This window comes from Hordeum vulgare, chromosome 1H (genome assembly GCF_904849725.1).
Source record: "Hordeum vulgare subsp. vulgare chromosome 1H, MorexV3_pseudomolecules_assembly, whole genome shotgun sequence".
In the NCBI taxonomy this organism is placed as follows: Eukaryota; Viridiplantae; Streptophyta; class Magnoliopsida; order Poales; family Poaceae; genus Hordeum; species Hordeum vulgare.
Genome location: NC_058518.1, coordinates 86032545 through 86053260, shown reverse-complemented (window position 1 = coordinate 86053260; position 20716 = coordinate 86032545).

Genomic DNA, 20716 nt, shown 5'->3' with positions numbered 1-20716 from the left:
CCCCCCGAGGTTCTGGTGCTCGCCGGAGGCTCCCCGCCGGCGAGGACGACCTCGCCGCCGGTGGATCTCGGCTGGCCTGAGCCACTGACTGGTGGGGCCAGCCTCTGGCACGTTTAAGTTAATAAAAAGAAATCAAATAAGTTAATCAGTCACTGACATGTGAGTCCAGTAAGGTTAATCAGTTAATTAAGTTTAAACTTAATCTAAAATTGACCAGAGAGACTGACCAGTGGGTCCCACTGGTCAGGTTTGACTTTCAACGGCCAGATGGACCTGCTGATGTCATGCTGATGCAATAAAAGTATTTTCCAGTATAAAAATAAATCCAGGAAATGTTTAAAACTTCAAAAATTCATAGAAATTAATCTGTAACTCCAATGAAAATAATTTATATATGAAAAAGTATCAGAAAAATTCAAGGAATCTGAATATGCTATTTTCATTCATGTTTGAAAGAGTTACAGAACCCAAACATGTAGATTAATGAATAAGCCAATTCTTATAAATACTTTATAAAAGGAATTTGGAAAATATTCAAATTTCATCATGAATGTCATGATCACACACTGTCCTAACTACAAATCAGTACCCTAACATGACATCTCATGCATGTTAACATCAAGTTGATCTGAGCATCAGGTCGAATCAATTAAATCGGTATTCGAGAATACCTCGTTTGAATTGATATTTGAAGGTGATTCAAATCAATTTCAAACCTAACACATGCTAATTATAATAGTTTGTCACCTTGCATTCTCATGCCATGCTCATGCATCATCTTGTTTGCATATGATTGTTATTGATTGTTGCCATTCATTTCGGTAGGTTCCGCACCCTCGGATTCCACCGAATATCCGTCTGACGGATATTGTCCCTCCTCTGAGCAACAAGGCAAGTAACCCTTTTGATCATCCCGATAATTCCCATGTTCTTGCTCCTGCACTTATTTATTGCATTAGGATCAAATGCTTCAACTGCTTTTGCCACGTTAGTTGAACCCACTTCCTTTGCATGACCTAACCTTGTCATAGTAAATAGCCGAACCTTGCAACCTAGCATACCTGATAGTTGCTTGAGCTATGTTGTGCCTTATCCTACTATGCATGCTATGCTTAGAGTTGTGTATGATCTGTCATCTGGGAGATGAACAGAATTTTGAGGATGTGTTCGGTAAGCAAAGGTTGTGTGTTGAACCTGATTTGGTAAAGGTACCAGTGATAGGCTGTGTAGGAGTACATGGCGGGTTGTTTCATTGGAACCGTCCATAGGAACTGAGTTCCATGTATGTAATCCAAGACTAGATACTACCACATGCTGGGCCCTGAAATATGACCCCGCTCGGCCTATTAATCGCTTAGTACTCGGTCCAGGAGTTGCAAGTAGTTTCTGGTGTTTATAGTAATGCTAGAGGCCGTGCATGGTGCTGACCTGAGAGGTGGGCCGTGATGCGGTAGGCAGTGGCACGGTGTACCAAGTGGCACCCGGATGGTGGGCTTGGGAACCCTGCGCACATCGTTTGAGGCCGTGGCGGAAACCTCGGCCGGACTTCCGTACGGGTTACTCTCAGATCGGCGGTAAACCTGGACTAGGTACTAGTGTGGTTAACGGTCGTGGCCGACTCCCTCGCTGGGCTTCCGCTTGAAGGTTGCCGAGGTGCATGACGTGCACATGGCGATAAGTGGCGAGAGCGTGTGTGACGAAGTACACCCCTGCAGGGTTATGATCTATTCGAATACCCGCGTCCGCGGATATGGACTACTTGGAGAAATATGTTGTTCATAGATAACTTCAATGGCTACTCATAAAATTGCCAAGATAAGTGTGAGTGTCATGGACGGCATTTCCGTATGGAGACGGAATGATTCCACGATAGTGTATTGTTGTGGTGTTAGTGGACTCGTGTGCGAGAAATCAAGTTGTCAAAATTATTTAAAAATGCAAGTTGTCTAGCCACGAGTCAAATGCTGGCTTTCCGCATGAAACCCCACAATACCTCTTGATACCTTGCATGAGTAGTTAGTTATCCTAAAGTCTTGCTGAGTACCTTCGTACTCATGTTTTCTTAATAAATGTTGCAGAGGTTGCTAACGACCCTAATGGAGGGTTCTTCGTAGACATCGACGACGACGAGTAGCTGGTGTCCCAGCTACGATCTGGCCCTACGTTGGATCTGTAGTATAGTCAGGCCATGTGCCTTCTAGTTGCCCTGTCTGTACTCAGACAGTTTAAACTCTTCCGCTGGCTTGTAATTGAATGACTGCTATTATGGGTCGTGAGACCCTTAATGTGTAATATTGTGTGTGTGGCTCTTCCGAGCCTCTTAAATAAATCTTGTATGTTTATGGTTATGTTGTGATGCCATCGATGTATCTATACATATCGGTATGCCATGCGTACGTGTGTCGTGCTTGATATGTATGGGGTTCGATTACCTAGTCGTGAACTTTAGTAGCACTCCTTACAAGGAAATGCCCCTTTGTGATCCAACGAGCCTTGGTAGTTCGCTACTGCTCCGGACACATTGGTTGACCGGCATGTGTCCTTCTTAGCTGTTGTGTCTGTCCCCTTGGGGAAATGTCACGCGACGTAATGGAGTCCTGGTAGCTTGCTACGACTCGTCTACTATCGCTGATGACCGACACCTGCTTTGTTGGGTCATGTATGCCTGTCCTCGTGCGGTACTGCCACTTTGGTTTATGACTAGACATGTCGATCCGGGTTCTTTGACATTGGAATGCTAGCAACATTATTGCATACGTGAGTCAAAAGACGCAAACAGTCCCGGCTAAGGTGAGCCTGCAGCCGTGGAGTTAACCGTGCGTGAGACCGCAAAGGGATGCGATGTGTTACAGGCTGGATTCCTATGGCTTAGGATCGGGGCCCGACATGTGAGTCCTCTATGAATGAAGAACCGGCAAAAACTCCAACATCGAAAACATCATAGTAGATGCATATGGACTCCGTTTTCGATGAACTCGAGCTTGTCACGAAGATGACCATAAGCTCTAAAACTCACAAAGAGAAACACCAAGCAAGAACCAAGAAGTATGATGCATGGATGCAAATGGTTTGAGCTCTCAACGAACGATACGATCAAGCTACTCACTTGAGATCCCCCCTTGATAGTACAACAATCTATCGTAAATAGAAAACCTATCAAGGGCAAACCTATACCTTGCACCTCGTCCTCTTGAGCTAGATGATGATGATCTTGGCTTCCTCAAGATGGACCACCTTTCTTGATTGCGTTGGCTTGATGAAGACTAGTTGATTTCTCCCCCATACTCACTATGGGTGAGCCACTCTTCAGCATATCTTCAAAAGTCCATTGCCACCACAATGGATGGCAAGCTTCAAGCATGATATCTTCGTGCTGATCCACTTGAACTTGCACATCACAATCTTGATGACGATCACAACTTGACGTCATACTTCATGGGTTTTATGAGATCTTCCCTTTGACGCAAGCCCATGGAAACACACCTAACCCCCACATAGAACTCTCACGAAGACCATGGGTTAGTACACAAACATGTAATGGACAATGCTTACCATACCATGGGATCACTTGATCCCTCTCGGTACATCTTGTACGCTTTGTGTGTTGACCATCTTGATTTACTCTTTGTCTGAGATCTTGATCAACCATGTGTCTCTATGACCATTCTTTGGATAATACCCTGAATACCATGTTGGTCATATAAACTCCTTGAACCCAACAGATGGACTTCAAGAAGTGCCTATGGACAAATCCTATAAATGTAACTTAAGGCAACCATTAGTCCATAGGAATTGTCATCAATTACCAAAACCACATATGGAGATATATGGTCTAACACTTCATATCGATGATAGCACCAATAGTCCTTAGGAAAGGTCTACCAAGAATAATGGGACATGAAGGATTGCAATCTATGTCAAGTACAATGAAATCCACGGGTACATAGTTCTTATTTGCAACAATAAGAACATCATCGATCCTTCCCATGGGTTTCTTGACAGTAGAATCCGCAAGATGCAAATTAAGAGAACACTCTTCAATCTCATGAAAACCAAGAATATCACATAAAGACTTTGGAATCGCGGAAACACTAGCACCCAAATCAAACAAAGCATTGCACTCATAGTTTTTTATCTTGATTTTGATAGTAGGTTCCCACTCATCATGAAGTTTTCTAGGTATAGAGACTTCTAGTTCGAGCTTCTCTTCAAGAGATTTCATCATAGCATCTACGATATGCGTGGTAAAGGCTTTGCTTTGGCTATAAGCGTGTGGAGAGTTTGCAATGGATTGCATCAAAGAAATGCATTCAAACAAGGAGCAATTATCATAATTGAATTCTTTGAAATCCAAAGTGGGAGTTTCATTACTACCCAGAATTTTGACTTCTTCTCCACACCTTTATCTGCAAGATAGGTGGACTCCGAATCATTGCGGCGTTTTTCAACCAAAGTGGATACATATCCAGCCCCTCCATAAATAGGTTTGACACGCGAAAACAAAGATTCAAGAGGAGACACACCAAGCACTTTAAGATCCTCGTGATTTGCATCACTAGAACGCACCCCTTTAAACCATTCATGTCTAGCGCGAATTTGGGCGGTTCTTTCTTTGCTCTCATTCATGGAGATACGCATAACTTTCAAAGTTTCATATAAGTTGACCTTGGGAGGAGCGCATCTAACTTTCAAAACATCAATATCACAAGACATCCTATCAACGCTCTTAGCCAAATCGTCTATTTTGAGTAGTTTTTCCTCCATGGACGCATTGAAAATCTTTTGAGAGTTATCTTTTGAGAGTTAATGAACTCTTTGATATTACTCTCTAAATCAGAGGGTAATTTGTTGTGATTTCCATAAGTGTTGTTGTAGGAATTGCCATAATTGTTAGAGGAGTTACTAGGAAAAGGCCTAGGAACATAGTTTCCTCTAAAAGCATTGTTGTTGCCAAAATTGTTCCTACCAACAAAATTCACGTCCAAACTAGCGTTGCTACTCTCAATCAAAGAAGATAGTGGCATGTCATTAGGATCTACGGTAGCGTTTCTACTAGCAACCAAATTCATCAACTCGTCCATCTTAGCACTAAGCGAGTTAATTTCTTCTATAGCGTGCACCTTTTTGCTAGCAGGCGACCTTTCAGTGTGCCATTGAGAGTAGTTGGTCATGATATTGTCTAGGAGTTTTTTAGCGTCTCCTAACTTGATTTCCATGAACGTTCCACCTGAGGCGGAGTCCAAGATATTGCGAGAAGCGAAATTCAAGCCAGCATAAAAGATTTGTATAATCATCCACAAACTTAAGCCATGAGCGGGACAATTTCTAATCATAAGCTTCATCCTCTCCCAAGATTGTGCAACATGTTCATGATCAAGTTGCTTGAAATTCATGATATCGTTACGTAAGGAGATGATCTTAGCCGGCGGAAAATACTTGGATATGTAAGCATCTTTGCACTTATCCCAAGAATCGATACTATTTTTAGGCAAAGAAGAAAATCAAGTTTTTGTGCGATCTCGCAACGAGAAAGGAAAAAGTTTCAACTTAATCACGTCATTATCCACATCTCTTTTCTTTTGCATATCACAAAGCTCAATGAAGGTATTGAGATGGGATGCGACATCTTCACTAGGAAGGCCGGAGAATTGCTCTTTCATAACAAGATTCAGCAGAGTTGTGTTGATTTCATATGATTCCGCACTAGTGGCGGGAGCAATCGTAGTACTAATAAAATCATTATTATTAGTGCTCGAGAAGTTGCAAAGTTTGGTGTTTTCAGCCATGATGACTTCAACAAACAAACAAGCACACAAGCAAGCAAGAGAACCGGCAAAAGCAAAAGAATACTGCAAAGGAGAAAGGCAAATGAAAACGGCAAATATGAAGTGGGGGAGAGGAAAACGAGAGGCAACTGGCAAAAAAGTAAATGCAGGAGATGAGTTTGTGAGACCTACTTGGATAGATCTTGATCTCTCCTCCCCCGCAACGGCGCCAGAAATACTTTTGATGTCAGCTATGCTACTGCAACAAAAGACCTTCCAATGGCGCCAAAAATAGGTGTGTCGACGGCACCAGGAATCCTTCTGCTACGGCTACGCCTTAAGGGACTTCCTAGGCAAATATGCAAAGGATTTCCCCCGTGGCCTTGGAGCCTTGCGTTGGTGTTCCCTCGAAGCAGAAAGGGTGATGTAGCGCAGCGATGGTAAGTATTTCCCTCAGTTTGAGAACCAAGGTATCCATCCAGTGGAGGAGTATCACAAGAGCCTGCACAAACACAAAGAACCTGCTCCCAACTCTATGAAGGGGTTCTCAATCCATTATAGATTGTTCGCCAAGTGAGAACTAAAAGCAACAAAGTAACAAAGCAAAGTAAAAGCGGAGGTGTAAACGATAGATGTGAATAGACCCGGGGGCCGTAGTGTTTACTAGTGGCTTCTCTCATGAAAGCAAGTAGACGGTGGGTGAACAAATTACTGTCGAGCAATAGATAGAACCGCGCAAAGTCATGACGATATCTATGGCAATGATTATATCTATAGGCATCACGTCCAAAACAAGTAGACCGATACTTTCTGCATCTACTACTATTACTCCACACGTCGACCGCTATCCAGCATGCATCTAGTGTATTAAGTCCAAAAGAACAGAGTAACACCTTAAGCAAGATGACATGATGTAGATGGACAATCTCATATCAACGACAGAGCCCATCTTGTTACCCTTGATGGCAACTACTCAATGTGTGCCTTGCTGCCCCTACTGTCACTAGAAAAGGTCACCACATGGTAAGAACCAAAAACCAAGCACTTCTCCCATTGCAAGAATCATAGATCTAGTTGCCCAAACAAAACCCAAGACTCGGAGAGACTTACAAGGATATCAAATCATGCATATAAGAAATCAGCAAAGACTCAAATATATATCATAGATAATATGATCACAAATCCACAATTCATCGGATCTCGACAAACACACCGCCAAAGAAGATTACATCGGATAGATCTCCATGAAGATCATGGAGAACTTTGTATTGAAGATCCAAGAGAGAGAAGAAGCCATCTAGCTACTAACTACGGTCCCGTAGGTCTGAAGTGAACTACTCATGAGTCATTGGAGGGGCGATGATGATGATGAAGAAGCCCTCCAACTCCAAAGTCCCCTCCGGCAGGGTGCCGGGAAGGGTCTCCAGATGAGATCTCGCGGAAACGGAAGCTTGCGGCGACGGAAAAGTATTTTCGAGGCTCCCCTGATTTTTGCTGTATTTTAGGGAATATATAGGCCAAAGATCTAGGTCAGGGGGCGCTCAGGGAGGCCACAAGCCCTGCCACCGCCGCCTCCCCCTGGTGGCGGAGTGGGGGCTTGTGGGCTCCCTTTAGTCCTCCTGCCTTGGCCCACAGGCCCCCTGATCTTCTTCCGTTCGAGAAAAAATCATTTCGGGGATTTTATTCCATTTGGACTCTGTTCCAAAATCAGATCTGAACAGAGCCAAAAACACAGAAAAACAGGAACTGGCACTTGGCACTGAATTAATAAGTTAGTCCCAAAAAAGATATAAAAGGTACATAAAACATCCAAAGATGACAAGATAACAGCGTGAAACCATCAAAAATTATAGATACGTTTGAGACGTATCACATGTGCCGTGGGGAATATTGTGTGTTGATTCTTGTTTCCGGTTTGCTTCGTCTCGATAGAGTTCCGCAATCGTGTCGGGCTTTGAGGATCCGTTCGACTACGTCGGTTCATCTGCTTCACGGAGTTGTTCTTCTTCCAAGCGGGATCTCAGGCAAGATGACCATTTCCCTAGATACCATTACTATCAATGCCGATACCAACTTGTAACGCCCCAGACACACCCGACGGCGGTTGCTACTCCTAGCGTGATCTAGACTGACCCCACATATCAATACTAGTCTTTTATGTGCACTTTGTCCTCACTCATGCGCACCCGGGATCAACTTCCCAGTCGGTCACCCATCCTGAAACTACTCCAAGATGAGCACGCTTAACCTGGGAGTTCTGTTCGAATGGGCTCCCGAAAAAGAAGGAATTCCTTATTGATATGAGTAGTCTATCATCCCTAATAATCCAAGCTATCACACATGGTGAGTGACAGCCAGCAACAATGCAACAGCAACATATGCCACTTCGACCAAGGCAGCAACAACCAAAATAGCCAAGGCAGCAACAACCAAATCCACCAAGCCATTAGCAACAAGCACCCAACCCATCGGTTGCACAAGATACCGGGGAGAGTGCCATGCTTCAAAACCCAGCATGTGTCCCAAAGAAAGGCCGTCCGTCGGAAAAGTCAAGAAGAAGAAAGGCTTTGCTCGAGCAAAGAGAGGATGCAACTAAGAAGAATGCAAAAACAGAGGAAAAGAGAAAGAACCAAAGCCCAGAGGAAAATCTGGACCAAAGAAGAAAATATACATATGCTCTTACTGCAAAGAAGATGGTCACAACACCCAAGTGTGCGAGCAGTTGAAAGTTGTGATGGCTGTCCAAAAATGCAACTACTGCAGTGAGGATAGTCATGCAGTAAATAAATGTCCCTACCTGAGGGCTGCAGTGTCACTGGAGGCTAATGTCGCTAGAGCAACAGAGCTTAGGCTCTGAGAAGAAAAAGGCATAAAGAAGAACATATTCGCTTGCTTCCTACAAATGTCAATGAAGGATGATGTCACTGTAAATTTCTCCATGCAAGTTTGGTTACATGAGAAAGTATGCTTAAACATGTAATAAGCTCTTATTTTTGCAGTAAAAAATGTGGTTACAATTGTGTGTTGGACGAGTGAGGGTGTCTATTTAGTATAAATTTATAGTGGTTACATTGTGCTTATTTCTTCAAAGGAATGTGCTAACTTCCAACCATTCAGAAGTTAAGCAAGAGATCCGAATAACCTCCCCCTAATAGCTTTTTAATCACGCATGTAGTTATCAGCTCCGATGTGTGTATATTATCATGTTGTTTACACATGAGTTATCGTGGTATGTTTTCAATAACTTCTTTTAATCTCGATGTGTGAGTAACCATGCTATTCACACAAAAGTTAATGAGGGGAAATTTCATCAACTCCCAGCCCCCACCCCCGTCGACACGGTTACCAGGACTAGGATACATAAGGTATCACGTGTGCGAATTATGAGTTACCATGCTATTAATACAAAAGTTACCGCGGAGATATTTCATCAACTCCCCCACCCCCATCGCGAAAGTTATCACGACCCGGGTATATAATTTATCAGGTCTAGGATGTGTGAGTTACCATGCTATTCACAACCAAAGTTCTCGAGGGGATATTTCATCAACTCCCCGTGCACTCTCCATCGTGGAAGTTACTAGGACCGGGGTGCATAAGTTATCAGGTCTATGATGTGTGAGTTACCATGCTATTGGCACAAAAGTTATCGAGAGGATATTTCATCAACTCCCCCTTCCCAGCCCCCGCATCCTCGTTGCCAAAGTTACGAGGAACAAGGTGCATAAGTTATCAAGTATAAGATGTGTGGTTACCATGATATTCACAGAAAAGTTCATCAACTCTACCCCGTGTCGCAAAAGTTACCATGATTGGGCTACATATGTTATCAAGTCTGGAATGTGTGAGTTATCATGCTATTGGCACAAAAAATTATTGGGTTATATTTCATCAAGCCCCCTTCCCCGGTTTGCTAAAGTTACCAGACCCTGGGTGCATAAGTTATCAGGTCCGCGATGTGTGAGTTACCATGATATTCATACGAAAAGTTACCGAGGGTATATTTATACTAACTTTTTGGGGGGTCAAAAAGATACATGTGAGGGGACTAATAAAATTTCATTGAACACACTGTATCAACATCCAACATAAGTACCTCCAACATTTCATTGAACACATACCCCCCCCCCCCGAAACACAAAAGTACCTCCAACACGGAGTTGCAACATTCCAAACATCATCGAAAAGAGGTTACAACTTGGTTACATCAAAATGTAAACTAAAAAAGCCCTCACAAAGAGCACACAATTTAGCCACCACCACGGAACCAGTTCCACCTCCACCATTGGTCTTTATTCAAAGTTCGAGCGGATTCCTCAACTGTTGTGCAAGGTCCAGGTTGTTGCTGTGATGCTTCAAAAGATTTGTTGGGATGCGTTTCCGGAGGTTGGGGATATAACTCTGACAATGAAAAACTAGAAAAAATAGGGGTTTAATGGATAGAAAAATGTATGCTTTTTATTTATGGAAATTTGTGCAACAAATAAAATTTGGTACGTCATCGAAAAGGCTCATGACAACACCATCGAACTTTTCCAAGTATATAATTGCATAGAAGCCACAATTATAACTAAAAAAATAAAAAAACATTACAAAATCAGTATTTTTCAATAAAATTGTATTTCCAAGAATAGTTCTTAATGGAAAAAATGCTTACTGCGTTGTTTCTTTCGGGTAAACTGGGATGAACTTCTCAAAGCAATTGAGATCAAATTCGAACGTAGATTCACAATTTGCAACCTTTTTTTTGTTAGTGATCTGATTTGATGCAATAGAAAAAAAGTTTCAATGCTATTCCTATGTGTGAATCATACTGATTTCGAAGCGAAATGATCAAACTAATAAAGATACTAGGTTGATCACTCTCGAAAGAAAGCAAATAAAAGATCATTACCACATTGTTGGTTGCCTTCTCGAGCAATGTAAAGTTCTTGGGGTTCTTGACATTCTTGAAGACATTGAATTGTTTCTGCATCAAGTTAACAACAACTACAACCCAATGCCTATTTTGGACGACAACAATGAAAAGCTGCGATGGAACAAAAAACAACTAGATGTAAGAAGAACATGCTACGAAAAAATAAGATAAAAATGACATAAGGCGCAAGATGACACTTACTACATCAGATTTTGAAATCTGTTTTTTTGCAAGCCCTTCAAAACTCTCTTTCATAATTTTTGCGATCAAACAAGTAAGGATCCATTGCCAATTGAGTTTGAGAACAAAAATAATGGATTTTCATTACTACCAAATGAGATTATGTATGGAACAAGTGAAAAAGATAAGAAAAGCAAGATGTGGGAAACACTAACACCCATAAACACAAAGAATGCAAACTTCTTTGGATTCTTCTTGTTGTACATGTACTCCATCTTGAATGTTTTTAGATAGAGTGTCATTACCTTGGAGTCAATCTCAGCTCATGGCTTTAAGGAAGCATGGAAGTCCTGAAGTGATGTGTGAAAACCCTCTATTTCAATGAAATCAATACTGCAAAACTTTCCAAAATATTCAGCATAGAAACAGTTGAAGACAAAACATTTTAGTAGTTTGACAAACCACCGACCCCACCATATGTTGTGATGAATGGAAAAATAAGAGGGTTACATGAGATTCACCTTTGTTGGTCTTTCTTTGTTTTAGGTATCTTGTACCTACTCATAACGTATTGCTGGTACAATACATCGTCTTTTGGGTCGATCTTGATCTTCTTCATATTTTGAGCACCATCAGGGGGATGGGCCGTTATTTTCTTAACTGCGTTCTTCACAAGACTACTGCGCGTGCTGCTGTCCTCGACAATCTTCACAAGGTGATCATGCAACTCTCCTTCTATATGACCTTGTTGCACTCACACATGGACTAAAAAGATAAAGAGAACAACATAAATAACTGTGCATTCACTACAGGGTACAAGGTAGTCTAAAAAAGCTTGAAGCAGAGTATATGACCAAAAAAGGACAAACTTGGAGATACAAGTGGATATGCAAATGCAATTGGAGATGCGTCATATAGAGGTCCCGATGTGTCAGTGGGACTCTGAAACTTTGGTTCAGTGTCAAAGCAAGGACCATCTATGTCTTTTTGCACAGGAAGCTTTGAGTTGTTGTTGTGCATTGCATGCTTTGGGGTGTTTTCAAATGTAGGCCCTACTGAAACCGGTTGTTGCACATCAGGAGGTGCAACAACATGATTGGGAGTTTCCATACACTTATTTGCTTCCTTATACTTTCTTGTCGTCTCAGCATCCATATTGAACCATTCGTACTATTCAGTCCCATCTTTGAAAAATGCTCATTGATGGACCATCATCAAGTTCCATGGAAAGTCCTTTCAATATAGCCACCGTAGCCTATGACATAATCAAACTTTGACCCTCATCAGTAACATCTCTATCTTTCATAACTCCCACCACATCTTCAGCAACTACCAATGTCGGGACCCCGATCCTGAGTCATAAGAACCCAGCTTGTAACACAACACATCACTTTGCGGCCTCACGCACGGTTAACTCCACGACTGCCACCTTACCTGGACTAGGACCGTTTGCGTATTTTGGCTGACGTATGTGTATATGTCGCCAGCATTCCAACAACATGACTAGTTATAGACCCAAGTGGCACAACCATACAGGAACATGCATACATAACCCAACAAAGCAGGTGTCGGTCATCAGCGTGTGTAGACGAGTCGTAGCAAGCTACATGGACTCCATTACACTGCGTGACATTTCCCCATAGGGACAGACTCAACAGCAAAGAAGGATACATGCCGGTCAATCAATGTGTCCGGAATAGTAGCAAGCTACGAAGGCTCAGTGGAAGCACAAAGAGGCATTTTCCTGTAGAGCAGGCTACCATAGGCACACAACTAGGTGTCGAATCCCACACATACCAATGCATTTCAAACATACACACAATATGCACGATATGTGTAGATACAACATGGCAACACAACATAACTCTACAACACATCATTTATTTAATAGGCTTCGAGGAGCCAACATAGTATAATGTTACAACAGAGGTCACATGACCAACATTCAGAGCATACAAACAACGAGCAGAAGTTACATGTCTGGGTACACACATCTAATAAAAGCGGCTGGAAGAGCTTGAAAAGCTACAATGACCCTACCATAGGAGCCAGACCTTTGTCTTGGGATTCCCAAGCTAATCCGGTCAACGTCGAACACATCGCGTAGAACCAATAGTGAGACTGGAGTCTCTTCTACAAAAACATAATTAAGCAATCGCGAGTACAAAGGTACTCAAGAAGACTTACGACAGAACTATCTACATATGTATCATTTTCAACAAAGGGGTTTGTGGAGTTTATTGCAGCAAGCCAGCTTTCGCTCTTGGCTAACCTGTACTACAACCATGAATTCTTTCTTTCAGGTGGGATAGGTACACGAGTCCACATATTCACCACATCAATACACCACTATGGGTTCACTCTCGTCTCCCTACGAGAAGGCCATCCATAGCACTCACACTTATCTTGCATGTTTAGAGTATCCATTTCAAGTTTTCTATGTAGCACATAATGTTTCCAAGTAGTCCATATCCGAGGACACGGCTATTCGAACAGATTAATTCACCCTGCAGGGTTAACTTCTTCACACACGCTCTCACCACTTATCACCATGTGCACGTCATGCATCTCGGCAACCTTCAAGCGGAAGCACTGGCGTGGGTGTCGGCCACGACCGTTAACTAGACAAAACCCTAGTCCAGGTTTATTGCCTATTTGAGATTGAACCCGCAAGGAAGTCCGACCGAAGTTTCCTCAATGGCTGCAAACAATATGCGCAGGGTTCCACAAGCCCACCATCCGGGTGCCACTTGGTACACCGTTCCACTATGTATCTACCGCACTGAAGCCTACCTCGTCGGGCAGAGCTAAACACGTCCGCCAACACTTTTCCTACAAACATCAGAAACTACTTGCAACTCCTGGACAGATATCTAGGCGGCTAATAAGACAAGAGGGTCCATTGGTTTCGAGCCCAATGCATGGTAGTATCTTGTCTTGGATAACATACACAAAACTCAGTTCTTAAGGACGGTCCCAATGAGACAACCTCCATGTAGTCCTACATGGCCCCTCATTGCCACCTTTACCAAATCAGATTTACACACTTTATCCTCACATGGTAGGACATGAACACAACCATTCCGATTCATCTTCCAGATGGATCAGACCCGACACGACTCTAAGCATACCACACATAGTAAGCAAGCATGGATGAGTAAGCACAACAAGGCTCAACCAGTTGCTACTCATGCTAAGTGGTTTCAACTATTTGCTGTGACAAAAACAGGTTATGCACAGTAATGGGTTCAACTACCAAAATATGTAACACTTGAATCACATTTGTCCTAATGCAATAAAAGGGAGCAGGAACAAGAGATTGGGTTTATATTAGTATGCTCAAGGGGGGGGGGTTGCTTGCGTGACCGTTCTGAAGATAGTACTTCTCTTCATTAATGCCAATGGTCACAACATCGGAACCATCGTCTACCGAGGGGGAAACAACACCGACAAACAGAAAGGAACAACATTTACTTCACAGAAATGCAAACATTATGATGCATGATCATCACATGGCCTTATGCTGTTGATTGAGCTAATGCATCTAGCAACAACATTTAAAGAAGTTGGTTTGAACCAAGGTTCAAATTCAAACTTCATATGTGGTTATTTGAATGACATTTAATTGATTTGTCCAAAACAGAGGACATAAGTTATTCTAACATGCATGAAAATGCCATAAACAGATTCCTTGCATTTTTCTAATAATTTTTCATATATATATTTTATTTTGATTGGAATTATAGATTATTTCTATGATTTTTAGAACTTTTAAGAATTTTTTGGAATTAAATAAATCCAGAAAGTCATTTATTGCGTCAGCTCTGCGTCAGCATTGCGTCAGCAGTCAACTGGCCGTTGCAAGGCCAAACCTGACAACCCGGGCCCACCAGTCAATGACATAGGGCTAATCCTCGGAATATCAGAAACTAATTAGGCTTTGACCCCCTGTGGGGCCCTTTGTCAGCGGTTGTTAGTCGTGCTAACCACGGGAGGTTAGTCCGTAATGACGTCAACGTCGGACGTCGCCGGAGTTTCGCCGACGGCGACCAAACCGATGGTGGCTTCACGCCGGAATCGCGTGAATGGCGGTGGTTGGACGTGCGGAGACCATGAGGAGGTAGCCCATGCTGGGCCGCATCTAGCTGGAGGGTTAGGTGGCCACGGGGCTGCCGTAATCATCGCCAACGATGAGCATATGCGGCGGTGGAAATCTGCCGCGGGCGGTGCGGGAGCTACATAGCACAGAAAGAGAAGGGGAGCGAGGGGAAACGACCGGGGGTTCACGGCGAAGCGGATGGAGTCGACAACGAGCTCGAGGAAGTGGGGATGGTAGAAAATCGAGGCCGGCGACCTTTGGCGGCTGGAGGTGGATACGACGATGAAGATGATGGTGCGTGGCCTCCGGGCTTGATTCCTGTGGAGTGGACGGGCATCTCGATGCGATGGAGCTCTTGGGCCGATTGGAGATGCGAGGGGTAGCCGGTGGTCACGGGCAATGGCAGCGGTGGCTTCGGGTCCTGGGGAGAAAAGAGAGCAGAGGGGGAGAAAGAGCAGCATGGGGGAATAGCACGAGGAGGCTCACACGGCTCTCCTGGCGGGGAGATGATGACGCGGGGGAGGCCACCACGGCGAAGCAGGAGCTGGCGTGGCGCTAGCCGTGCTCGGCTTTGCCTCTGCCTATCGGCAGAGGTAGAGGACGAGCATGTCCCTTTGGGCTGGGCTGGCTTCTCCTCGAGGGAGGCCTAGGTGACACTCTGGTCTTTCTTTTTATTTTATTCTTTTCTATTTTTCTGGCATTTGTTTTGGTTTACAAAAAGATAAAACCATTTTAGTAAATGCTGAAAATACATATATGTGGACTAAATGGAAATATCCAATGCCGCATAATGATCCTCACAGTTATTGGACATATATTTTATATATAGAAAATATATATCCAATGCAAATAGGGTGTGAATTAATTCAAATGCCCAATATAAAATGTTTCTGTGATCCAAAAATATTGGTTGACATTTTTATCTCAGTCCAATATTTTATTAGAAAATCAGGGACATTTTCTTGGATCAGTTTGAAGCAATATTTATCCTAATTATATTGGCAAAAATGAATTCTGAGGGTTGCTAAATCCTCAATTCAATTTCAATTGAATTTAAAATGCATGCATGAATATGCAATGGCAAGCAGTAAACTTGGGCTGTGACAACCAAGTTCTCATGTTCCCCAATATCATGTCATGGCTCTACATCTTCCATCCCTTGATCATCGCAAATCTTCATTTTATCCAAACCTATGTCTCGATGGGCTTCATTCTGGTTGGTATTGGAACAACCTGCAACTTCCTTGCCAACCTCCACTTCTTGGGTTGCAGCACTCATGTGAGCTTCATGGCTGGTGTGGATGGCAGATTTGGTGTGATCTGCATCTACTGCATTGCGTGCTAGAGCATGAAATGTAACATCTTTGGGGATATCATCACTGGTGCTTGTTGCGGTGATGTTTGCTTCGACCAAAATGATGTCATACGCTTACAGAACATTGATCGCATAACCTGACCAATCGATTTCAAAAACATTCTTCACTTCTGATGCATGCAGCTTCTTGTGCTTATCATATATTGGTATCATGTGGCTTGGGATCTGCTTCGAGGGAAACAAATGAAACAGAGAATTTTTTAGTTTTCCATCAACACTGAAAGTAGGTGCACACAAAAAAGCATTGCAACTATTATTTGCTAAAAATAAATGATGAAAAGGTCATGAAAAAGTGTGCGTACCTCCAATTCTTGACTTGAAGGCACTAGATGGAGCCACTCATCTAGAGAGCCACACACATCACCACCAATATCGCATGTAACATCCTAAAATTTTCTAAAGTTTGGAATGTTAATTATAAGTTATTACTGGGTTTGTTGCTATGATTTTGAGGGAAAATTAAAACCTTATGAGTCTTGTTAAAAAATTTGAGTTTGGATTTCTTCCCTTTCAAACACATATGAAATATTTTTGAAACCATAATCAAATTAAAGAGTGAGAATAAAATCACTTTATTAGATGTGGTGGATGCATATTACATTTGAAGTTTGTTGATTTTTTTTTGAGTTTCATTTGAAATCTTATTTTGAATTTTCATGTCATTTAAATATCTCCAATTACTCGAATGAAAATTTAATGAGAGGAGATAACGGGACTTCTCCAAAAATATATTTGGAAATATTTAACATAGCATAACTATGTTTTTGATATTTTTTTGTTGCTGGTTAATTTCTTAAAACAAAACTACATAAGTGTTATAGCCTAAAAATACATTTTAATAAAATAAATGTATACAGAGAGCCTTCAAACTTAATACATTTACAATATAAGTTATTTACATGGTAAAACTATTTTTGCCGGATCAAACAAATTGTTCTTGTATTTATCAGTTTTACTTTTGTAATTATTTGATTTAAAAAATAGAAAAACAAGAGCGCACGCACGAAGGCCCACCCCACCCAGTGTCTTCTTCCACCTTAGAACGTTCGTGGTAGCACAAAGCCATGGCAACGCACGCACCCCACCCCACCCAATGCCCCACCCCCTCTCCTCCTCCCCCTCGCCCCAAATCCCTCTCTAAATGGAACCCCCTCGCCTCCCTTGACCTCTCCCATCCCCTAGTGCGTGATGGAGCGAGCCATAATGGCCACCGCAAGTGCTTGAAACTACAACCATTAACACATCTTGCCCTGCTCAAATTCCGAACTCCCCGAGCCCTATAAAAAGCATATATCTGATTTCAACAAATAAGATATCCACGGATTCGTTAGAACCTATAGATTATGGTAAAATATACTAAATTTGACTTTTGAAAAACTAAAATTTAGTTTTGATTTAAACAAGAATCTGAGTAATTTTTCTATATCTTCTATTCTGTAAATCATATAAAAATGTTATATATATGAAAGTTGAACCTTAGGACCTCACCTTTCTGTTGGAACCCATGTCATAATTTATCAACTATATTTAGGTACTATTTTAGCTTCAACATTCTAAATTGACTCTCTTTAGTCATAATTCATTACCCTCATTGAGTTAAATTTTTATTCTTAGATAAATCTTCTTAGAAGATCCCTAGAAACCCTCTCTCTTCATGTGTTGCCGCCACAAAAATTTGGAGCTAGTAAATTATTAACTTCAGTTGCCATAGTCGATCATAAGTCTAATATTCTAAATAGTTTCTTCATGGAAATTTGGTTTGTTCGAACCTTGTCTCTCAATCATTCTATATATTCACACCATGAATTTCATTTGAACAATTTTGATCCATCCTAGAATAAAACATATGACATATTCCCATCAAACGAAACTTGATCTTTTCTCAACGATAACCATGACATTGTCCGAATCAAGTAGATTAAAAATGTAGGATGGACTTATATCACAAACCCGTTTGAGCCACGCTTGCTCATACTCAACCTATAGCCATATCATAATAATTAATCTAATCTCATATTTGTATTGTAAACCTTTTACCTTTTGTTTGGATCTTTTATTTCGTTGTTGTTATGTGTTAAAGTACATTCTTATAACGTTAGATATACCATAACGAGGAGAGACAACTCTAAGTAGAATATTTCATCTTCAAGGGACCCACCCAAGTTGCAACTTGATCATACTTTGTCCTATGCGTTTGAAATATGCATGATCTTATTCCAAATTACTAGTATGCATGTTTTACTAAATTTTTTGCAAAGTATTATTGTTAGATAAAGGCCCTAGGAACTTGTAGCTATGCTTAGCCTTGCTTACAAAGAAAGGGATTGGAAAGAAAATAAGTTTTAAATGAATAAACTTGCCCTCTTTTGGGGCAACGTTTGTGAAAACTTTTGAAAAACAAAACTATATATTATTTTACTTCTACTCCCTGGACGGAACGGTATGACGAAAGCGTCTACAAGTGATTGCACCCATCGGGTTCTTGCAGTGAATGCGCCTGACTGGGGTCTTGCATACATGTTTTTGGTGGGGACCACCATCCAGGAGACCGAGATATTCCAAGTACAGTTTGATGTAGCTTCAAGTACAGCCGCATGCTATTTTGGTTGTGGCTTAGCTTAGTACTAACGGGAAACCCTTACCTCAGGACTACCATTGAAGAGGGGCTTTCATTGCCTAAGTTACGGGTGGCTTGGTCAGGTATAGAGGGTTGTTATGGAAAGGCTTCGTCACAATCTTCTCCCGGTCACACACCCAAGTGGTGTCATGACAAAAAGAGTTGATTGTGTCATGTGGGGAACATGTACAACCTCTGTAGAGGGTTAAATATAATCGATTAGCCGTGCCCCCGATTACGGGCAACTTTGAGCAACTGAATACTTGGACTGAACAAGAATGTCCCTTCTCTTTTCTAAAAGTGTGTTTTAGGGGTTAAAGTTGAGGAATGAGGACAGTGAATGTGTTTCACTTCAACCTTATGTATGTTTTACAACTAATTTGGAGAATGCGCACTAGTGCGTATATCCAAGTCTTTCACTCCCACCTTTTATACTAAAAACTATTCTCATTTTAAAAAAGTTTACAAAATTTAGTATAGGAGAAAATTAGAATTATGCAAAGGAAACCTCCACCAATAATTACCATGCATATATATTCTGTTATATTTTCCTTTGCAACTTGCGAGTACATTCCATGAATTCATGTGCACTTGTCATGTGCAGATCTGAACAGATTAAGAGACGATAGGGTTATGGTCAACACTCAACGAGTCGTGTGGCATTGATGGAGCCCTAACTTAGTGACTACGTATTATTGCATTGTATTATGTGCCAGCATTGAGTTGTGCCAATGGTATGTGTTTGCCGAACTCTGGATTTATCATTGTATAAAATGAATGGTATGTATTTTCCTAACTCTGGATCTATCATTGTATAAAATGATGTATGTGCATTAGACCAGAGTTTCATGAGCCGGAGAAGATCGATAAAGCTTAGAACTTGCTCGTTTGCAGGAGGAGGCAGTTGTATGACTCCGTCCATTGAATGAGCATTTCGTGCCACCTGTTCAACGTCCACATCCACTACCATTTTCTGATCCTAGTATCTATAGGAAAATCGCTATTTTCCTCACTCTACAGAAGGCCTCCTGTATGTAAGATCACGCACCAAGTTCCTTTCTTCTTTTGTTTGTGCCATCTTTACCAACTTCTACTTCTTGGCTGGCTTGATGCTTACAAGTCTTGCCTCTGCTGATATTCATTCTTGTTATTGTGTGTGCTAGCTTCGATCGAGGGATAGCACAGTAAGCACAGAGACTTGGATTTTACCAAATCCTGGCCGTGACACGCATCCATCCATGGCTGGGTTCCTTGCTATCTCAGGGATGTGTACATCTGCACTAACCATAGTGTTGTTCTCACAATGAGCTTCATTGCATCCCTCTAGCCGTACGTACGGTGTCTCCACCAAATGACGAAGCTGCGAAAACCATGGGCATAAGGTGTTGAACTGCCATATAAATAAGGCCTATCAATAAGGCAACAAACAAAAAGAACGATATATGAAAAATAGAAGGAGAATAAGCTCTTACATTCCGTTTTCCAAATTCAATCTTATCAAGGCTTACCTTATTCCTATCAATTTCTTCTACCAACTTAAAGTCATTGTTGCAAATGAAACAAGCCCTTCGGAGAGTGTACTCAACTCTATGCTTAGCAACCAGCAAATGACGCACCTCGACAAACTCCATGTAAATTATTTGCACAAAACACAAAAATAACATTGTGAGCCCACCTGTTAGAAATGGATACTAGAGCGAAACAAATGAAAGTAAATAGACAAAAGGAACAAGATCATGGGGCATATCATGAACATTGGCAC